The sequence below is a fragment of the Macaca fascicularis genome, chromosome 7, assembly GCF_037993035.2.
Source record: "Macaca fascicularis isolate 582-1 chromosome 7, T2T-MFA8v1.1".
In the NCBI taxonomy this organism is placed as follows: domain Eukaryota; kingdom Metazoa; phylum Chordata; class Mammalia; order Primates; family Cercopithecidae; genus Macaca; species Macaca fascicularis.
The window spans coordinates 149,218,464-149,226,880 of NC_088381.1; the positions used below are offsets into that span (position 1 = coordinate 149,218,464).

At 43.8% G+C, this 8,417-nt stretch overlaps 1 pseudogene; it reads right to left on the reverse strand.

The window, feature by feature from the left end:
• Positions 1-7,430: 7,430 nt before the first annotated feature.
• On the reverse strand, positions 7,431-8,417 carry LOC102129373 (uracil-DNA glycosylase pseudogene; annotated as a pseudogene).

An 8,417-nucleotide genomic window follows, 5' to 3' on the forward strand; every position in this document is an offset into this window, starting at 1 on the left:
AACCTCATGGGGGGCTTAAAGACATTTATTGAATTACTACTATATTGCTTAGCAATTTTTCCTAAAGATGACAGAGTGCTTCGAAAATGCTAGTTATAACTGTCGCCTGAAATGGAATTGACTCACTCACAACCTTCCTGTAGGTGGCAGAAAACCAGAGATGAGAGCATAAGCAAAGAAGCAGAGATAAAGACAGTTCCACCATTATCCTTATGATCGTTGGGCAAATTAACCAACCTTCTATGCTTCGGTTTTGGTTTTTTTTATATATATACCTGTAAAATGAGGATATTTACAGGTATAAAATGTATAGTAACCCGACTTCGTAGGGTTATTACAAGGATTAAATGAAGTAATGCATATAAAACACAAAGCAGAGTGCTGGCCATTGCTGCTGTCACTGTTGAGTAATGTAGAGGAAAGCACACTGAGCTAGCAAAGGAACTCACAGGCTAAATGTTAAATATGTAAAATGTATTTGATAAGAGGTTTTGTAGTGGAATGTATATATTTTGTGCCTTATGTTTAATTAGAAGAAATAAAATGTGTTAAGAGGAGAGACTAGTTAAAAGGAAGGCCAACAAGTTACTATGATGATGAGGGTGATGCTTATTGTTCCCAGGGTCAACTTTTGGAGGTACTGTCTCCATATCTATCAGGGCACATTAAAAATACTTCTCACCAGAAACAAGTACTTCCAAAAATTTACTGCCAAGATCTAGAAGACTTTGTATTTTGTATTTTGTATATATCAGTTACTGCTGTTCCTAGTTCTCTCTTGTCTGAGGTGGAATTCCAGAGACAACACCATTGGGAAGCTGAGTTAGCTTTGCCATCATTGAAGCATTAAATGGTTTATAAAGAAAAAGTCTCAGAGCACAGATAACTCAATTCTGGGTTGCAGAGATGAGAAAAGCATTGCCTTCAAAATTCCATCCCTATTTGACCATGCCGCCTTGCCTCAGAGAACATTCCCCAATGGAAGCACTGTCTATCTGCAAATATAAATCCCATTACTTGAATATTTTTGGAAAGGGGTCAAGGACCTTGAGTTTAGTGAGGTCCTTGCATTCATTTAGAAGTGTGTTCACCTTTGTGGCATGTCCTGGGGTTTTGCTCTTATTTTTCTTTGGTTGTGCAGCTTTCAATTTTTTCAAAATGTTTTTATTGACAAGCCTTAGACTTTCTTGTTAGCTTTTCCTAACTCAATTCTGGTTTGCAGAAATGAGAAAAAACATTGCCTTCAAAATTTGATCCCCCATTTGACCATGCTGCCTTGCCACAGAGAACATTCCTTAATGGACGCATTGTCTACCTGAAAGTAGAAATCCCATTACTTGAATATTTATGGAAAGGGGTCAAGGACCTTGAGTAGAAATGAGGTCCTTTCTTTCATTTAGAAGTAAGTGTTGGCCAAGTGCGGTGGCTCACGCCTGTAATCCCAGCACTTTGAGAGGCCAAGACGGGCAGATCACAAGGTCAAGAGATTGAGATCCTGGCTAACATGGTGAAACCCCGTCTCTACTAAAAATACAAAAATTAGCTGGGCATGGTGGCGCGTGCTTGTAATTGGGAGGCTGAGGCAGGAGAATCGCTTGAACCCAGAAGGCGGGGATTGCAGTGAGCCGAGATCATACCAGTGCACTCCAGCCTGGGCAGCAGAATGAGACTCCATCTCAAAAAACAAAACAAAAAAAGAAGAAGAAGTAAGTGTTTACCTTTGTGGGGTGTCTCGGGGTTTTTCTCTTATTTTTCTTTGGCTATGCAGCTTTTAATTGTTTTAAATGTTTTTATTGACAAATCATAGACTTTCTTGTTAGCTTTTCCTAAACTGAGCAGCAGACTAATGTCTTGGGTACTCATCAAGTTCATAATTTAAAAATCTTAGGAAAGGATATATTGGTATAGAACTTTTTATTTGGTATTTTGTTAGCAAAAACTTTTTCAGGAAAACATTAGGGCTTCTGATAGGCTACTTATAGGATAAGCATGACCAGGTTCCGCATTTCTGAATCATGGATTCTTTTTCCTTTGTTCCACCATTCAGTCTGGTCCCTAAGTTCCTACATTCTTCCTTTACGCCGGAACTTTTCTTTTTCATTGCAATTGTCATTCCCTTATTAGAAGTTGTGATATTGTAAAATAAATATTGGGCCTTCTTCCTGTTTCCTGACATACAGCTTCTAAAACCCTTAGAATCTCTGGACTGATAAGGGTATCTTTTAGATGCTAACGACATGACTGGTGGCTGGGGGCCCCTAGATAGCTTCAGGGTGGGGTCTGGTTACTGGAAAGACTGAGACGTGATTAGAAGGTTGAGACTTTCAGCCTCATACCCCAATCTCAGAGGGAGGGAAGAGGGGCTGAAGGTTGAGTTGATCACCAAAGGCCAACGATTTAATCAATCATGCCTGCATGATGAAATTCCCATAAAAACCTAAAAGGACTGGATTCAGAGAGCTTCTAGATAGCTGAACATACAGAGGTTTCTGTAGGGGAATGGACGCTCTCCCCTCCTTCTTCTACACTTTGCCCATACATCTCTTCCATTGGGTTATTTATCTGTATCCTTTGTAATATTCTTTATAGAACATGAGAAAATAGTGTTTTTCTGGGTTGTGAGCTGCTCTAGGAAATTAATTGAAACCCAGCAAGGAGTACTAAAAACCCCTATTTATAACCAGTTAGTCAGAAACAAGCACAGGCCACGATCCATGGCATCTGAAGTGGAGAGCAATGTTGGGGACTAAGCCCCTCAACCTGTGAGATCTGATGCTATTTCCAATTAGATAGTGTCAGAATTGTCTGTTCACTCCAGGTGGATCGTGAACTGGAGGACACCCGGCTGCTGTCCACTGGAGAATCTGCTGCAGAATTCACTGCAGAATTGCTTGATTTGTGGTGAAAAACTCCCACACACCTGGTGCCAGAAGTGCTGAGTGACTGTGTGAGAGTAGAGAACAGGAAAAATACGTCTTGTATTGTTTTTTTCTATTTCTAGAGTTGGTGTCAGAACTGTTGCATTAAGGAACCGAGTAAGAATGGGGAAAAGTACTTTGGTGTTTTTCCTAGTTCTCCTTACAGAAGTGTACTGAGTAAAAGAGGATAGATTTTTTTTTTTTTTTTTTTTGAGACGGAGTCTTGCTCTGTGCCCCAGGCTGGAGTGCAGTGGCGCGATCTCGGCTCACTGCAAGCTCCGCCTCCCCGGGTTCACGCCATTCTCCTGCCTCAGCCTCCCGAGTAGCTGGGACTACAGGCGCCCGCCACCTCGCCCAGCTAATTTTCTTGTATTTTTAGTAGAGACGGGGTTTCACCGTGTTAGCCAGGATGGTCTCGATCTCCTGACCTCGTGATCCGCCCGTCTCGGCCTCCCAAAGTGCTGGGATTACAGGCTTGAGCCACCGCGCCCGGCCGAGGATAGATTTTTTTACAGCCAGCAAATTAGAAGGAAACATGCTTGCAGCAATCCTGACAGCACTAACCTTGGAGTTGCAAAGAGAAAGAAAAGCAACAGTAAGGAGAAGACTTTCCAGACTGCAGATCCCCAGTAATGGAAGCAGGGGATTGACTTCAAGCGATTACAAGAAAGTTTTATTAGAATGCAAAATTAAATTTCAGTCATTTTTAATTGCACATTGATTTGTGTTTGCTGATTCATATTATTTTTGGTGTACTTTGCCACACACTGAGAAAGCCAGTTCTCTTAATTAACTATTGCTTTTTTAATCAGGAGGGCAAATCTAATAAATATAAAACATTAAAAAGCAGCACACAAGTATTAAAGGCAACCAGTGAGATATGCAATAGGAGTGTGGGTGAAAAGCAGTCGACCTTGGCAGATAGAATTGGGGAGTGTTTCAGATCTCTAAGGTATGTCCCTTTCTCTGCCGTTGCCACCAGCTTAATCTAGGCTCTCAGGACTTCATGCCTGTTCGTGAAGAAGAGAAGAGACAAGAGAGAGGGTAAAGGAAGGGAGAGGAAGAGGGGAGAGAATGTCATGACCCATTGGGTTTGCTCTCCATAGGTGGAGAATATCTTGTTCCTGTCCGTTGACCTAGACTGTGGCAGGGCAGGAAAGTATAGGTATTTTGACCTTAATGCTTTCTGAAAATTTTATCTGTAACTTTTGGGACTGCTAAGAAAATTGTGAGTTTTTGTTAGCTCTTTTTTGGAGATTTAAGGCAGACTTCTCTTCTGTTTGTAAAAATTCTTCAATGGGTCCATGACGGGATAAGATGGAATGAACTAAAAATTACTTTGCATAATAAAGGTGGCGTATAATGGAGACTTATTTTACCTCCAATCAAGTTATTTGGTCTGCCATTCCACTCAGTGGGTCTGTAAAGGATGATGTCAACTCAGAAACAGTCAATTCATGTTGGTAAAACTCAGAATAATTGTGGGAGTCATTTTACTCACTTCCCCACACTAACCAAGAACTGGAACACATTGTTCAGGTGGCTGGGATCTTGGGTGGTGATGACTCTGTCAATATCAAGGAAGAAACTGAAAAATTAATTGAGGGCCATAGAGCGATAAGGTTTGGCTCTTGTGTCCCCACCCATATCTCATGTTGAATTATGATCTTCAGTGTTAGAGGAGGGGCCTCATGGGAGGTGATTGGATCATGGTGGGGGTATTTTCCCCTTGCTATTCTCATGATAGTGAGTGAGTTATCACAAGATTTGCTTGTTTCAAAGCGTGTAGCACTTCCCGCTTAGTGCTCTCTCCTGCTCTACCATGCTAAGACATGCTTGCTTCCTCTTTGCCTTCTGCCATAATTATAAGTTTCCTGAGGCCTCCCAGCCATGCTTCCATACAGTCTGCTGAACTGCAAGTCAATTAAACCTTTTTTCTTTATAAATTACCCAGTCTCAGGTGGTTCTATTTTTTGAGACAGAGTCTCACTCTCACCCAGGCTGGAGTGCAGTGGTATGATCTCGGCTCACTGCAATCTCTGCCTCCTGGGTTCAAGTGATTCTTGTGCCTCAGCCTCCTGAGTAGCTGGGATTACAGGCATGTGCCACCACACCCAGCTAATTTTTGTATTTTTAGTAGAGATGGGGTTTCACCATGTTGGCCAGGCTGGTCTTGAACTCCTGGCCTCAAGCGATCCACCCGCCTCAGCCTCCCAAAGTACTGGGATTACAGGTGTGAGCCACTGCGCCTCACCTCAGGTAGTTCTTTATGGCATTGTGAGAATATACTAATAAACAGAGCAACTTTCATTAAGGAAGACTCCGTTAGTCTACTTTATGGGCAATTTATGTTATTTTCAATAGTGTTAACTTTAGAATTTAATCCCCATTAAAGAGATTTCCAGAAGAGTTTTCAGTTTTCCTCTGGCAGTTAAAGAGACAATGATCTGGAACTTGAGGAGTTAGCCCATTTACTCAGGCTAGGGCCAAAGCAGAAGGATGTTTGAACGGGATTTTCTCTGTAAGGTATGGTCAATGAACTTTAGGAGGAGGAATGGGGCTGGGCATGGTGGCTTGCCTCTGTAGTCCCAGTACTTTGGGAGGCCAAGGTGGGACGACTGCTTGAGCCCAGGAGTTTGAGACCAGCCTGGGAACATAGTGAGATCCCCATCTCTACCATAATAAAAATTAAAATTAGCCAGGTGTCATCTGTAGTCCCATCTCCTGGGGAGTCTGAGGTGGCAGGGTTACTTGAGCCCAGGAGGTCAAGGCTGAAGTGAGCTGTGATCATGCCACTTCACTGCATCCTGGGTGACAGAGCAAGACTCTGTCTTGAAAACATTTTTAGAAATAGTAGAAAGAGTAATGTCTCATATTCAGTTAAAAAAAAAAAACTTCAACAGTCTTTTGTTACCAAACTAGCACACGGTTAACTCTAACCCAGCTAACAGCAAAATAGCATCAGTAACAAGATCAAGGATGGAGGTGCAGGAACAATAAAGACTGTCTCCTAAAAAACAAATTGGAGGCTGGGGGCAGTGGCTCACGCCTGTAATCCCAGCATGTTGGGAGGCCGAGGTGGACGGATCACCTGAGGTCAGGGGTTCAAGACCAGCCTGGCCAACATGGTGAAACCCTGTCTCTACTAAAAATACAAAAAATTAGCCGGGCATGGTAGTGTGCACCTGTAATCCCAGCTACTTGGGAGGCTGAGGCAGGAGAATTGCTTGAACCTGGGAGGCAGAGGTTGCAGTGAGCCGAGATCACACCACTGCACTCCAACCTGGGCAACAGAGAGAGACTCTGTCTCAAAAAAATAAAATAAGATAAAAAACAAATTGCGAAAATATGTACATATTTGCGTAAGTATTTTTTTAAAAAAACTAAAACTTTCCAGTGTTGCCGAAAAAATATCCCAAAGTGATTGCAGTCCACAAAAAACAGCATTTGGCAGTTCGTGCTTCCTTAAAAACTCCAACTCAAGATTACTCTAGGAGAAGCTCACCCCCACATTTAAGAAAAATCCCTTTTCTCCTCTTCCTTGTTCAAATTCCACTGCTTATTCCATAAAACAACCGAAGAATAACAAGACCCAGGTCACTTTTCTCAGCCCCTATCTGTTAAGGCTCATACCACGGACTTTTCCTTAGGAAACTTCACCTCCCCTACAATTAGGAAATTGAGCACCAATTTCTGGGCTAGATTTCTGGAAACCTGCAGAACATCCTCATGCTTCCTTTATGGAGGACCTGAGGGCTCCTTGAATGATCAAGTGGGCAGTGTGCTGGGCTGGGACTGGAATGCCAGCCAGGCTGGGGAAAGAGTTCCTTTCTTTCTTTTTTTTGAGATGGAGTCTCGCTCTGTCACCCAGGCTGGAGTGCAGTGGCACCATCTCGGCTCACTGCAAGCTCCGCCTACCGGGTTCACGCCATTCTCCTGCCTCAGCCTCCCAAGTAGTTGGGACTAGAGGTGCCCGCCACCACGCCCGGCTACATTTTTTGTATTTTTTTTTTTTTTTTTTTTTTTTTTTTTTTTTTTTTTAGTAGAGATGGGGTTTCACTGTGTTAGCCAGGATGGTCTCGATCTCCTGACCTCGTGATCCGCCCGCCTTGGCCTCCCGAAGTGCTGTGATTACAGGCGTGAGCCACCGTGCCTGGCCATTGAAAAGGGTTCCTTTCTAAGCAAAAGCACCCCAACACCTTGTAACTGGAAGTCTAACCAGGCAAAACCTAGTAGCAGCAGGTACAATACTAGGGCTGTACCAACAAGTGCAATCTCCCCGCTTAAACATAAAACTAAAGGTGGTAAAGAGAGCCAAGTGAATATTTGACCTCACCTGTCTTCTGAGAAGTTTGCGTATTTTGGGCTGAAGCCATGTTGCAGAGAAAGACATTTGGTCACAGAGGCGCCTTTGCTGTGTCGGGCTGGCTGAAGCTGCCATTCCTGGGCAGCCTGCTTCACGGCTGCTTTAATGGAAGCTTTGCCCCCTTATGCAAAGTACTTACGGGTTAATTCAGAAATGTTCAATTCGACTTCGTAAATGACAAATACTTTAACAGCAGCTTCTCAAAAACCACGAGTGGAGACAGACCACCCCTTAGTTGAGGATCACAGCTCCTTCTAGTCTGTGAACTTCTTGCTGGACTTCTGCAGCAGCTCATTGGTCCTGGAATAAGTGTCTGCATCCAAAGAACTCTCTATACACCAACAACCAGAAGAGAGAAGCCACCCGCAGTACATAGTGCCACCTCCTATCAATGGCACTGCCCTCCTCCTGAGTATAAGAGCCCACAGCAAGAAGACAAGGCCATTTAGTTTGGATTTAGCCAGGACACAACTGCATTGGCAAATGCTCCCAGCCTCTCTTAGGAGAATTGGCTTGATGGGTCTGCACAGTGAAGACAGGGAATAGAACACCTTTTTTGGCCCACCCAGATAAATCTGCATGGCCAGGATGATCCAAACCATCTGTCTGTAGGCAGCTCTTCATAAATGTTTTCCAAACTAGGCAGAGGTCGCACAGGTCTTTAGACACTAAAGCAGCATCGTGGGCTTGATGGGGTCTGTGATATGGGTCCTATCCCAGGATGACAACCTTAACACCTCCTATGTCACATATCTGGGTCCAGGTGAAGACTTAGTGTTGGGGAGGATAAACAGTGTAATGTTTTCTTTCTTCTGCAACAAATCCCATTCGTTTTATAGAATACAGTTTTCCGAACTCTCCATTGAGGTGTTTCTTCCAGCTCTCACCAAAGACCACAGGCATGGTGTGGGCCGCGAGCCTGAGTAGCGCCGCGGCCTTAATTGTCTGGATGTGGAACTGTTCCCGGCTCAGTGGTGAGGGCCGCATGCCTGGCTTGGGACTGTGGGAATGTCGCTCCCTGGTGAGGCTTAGGAGAAGAAGTAGAGGGTCTCTGGGTCTTCTGGCCGATCATCCTGGAGCAGAGGAGCAGCAAATGTGCTGCCCAAAGATCCGCGAGGCTCGCGTTGGGTGTA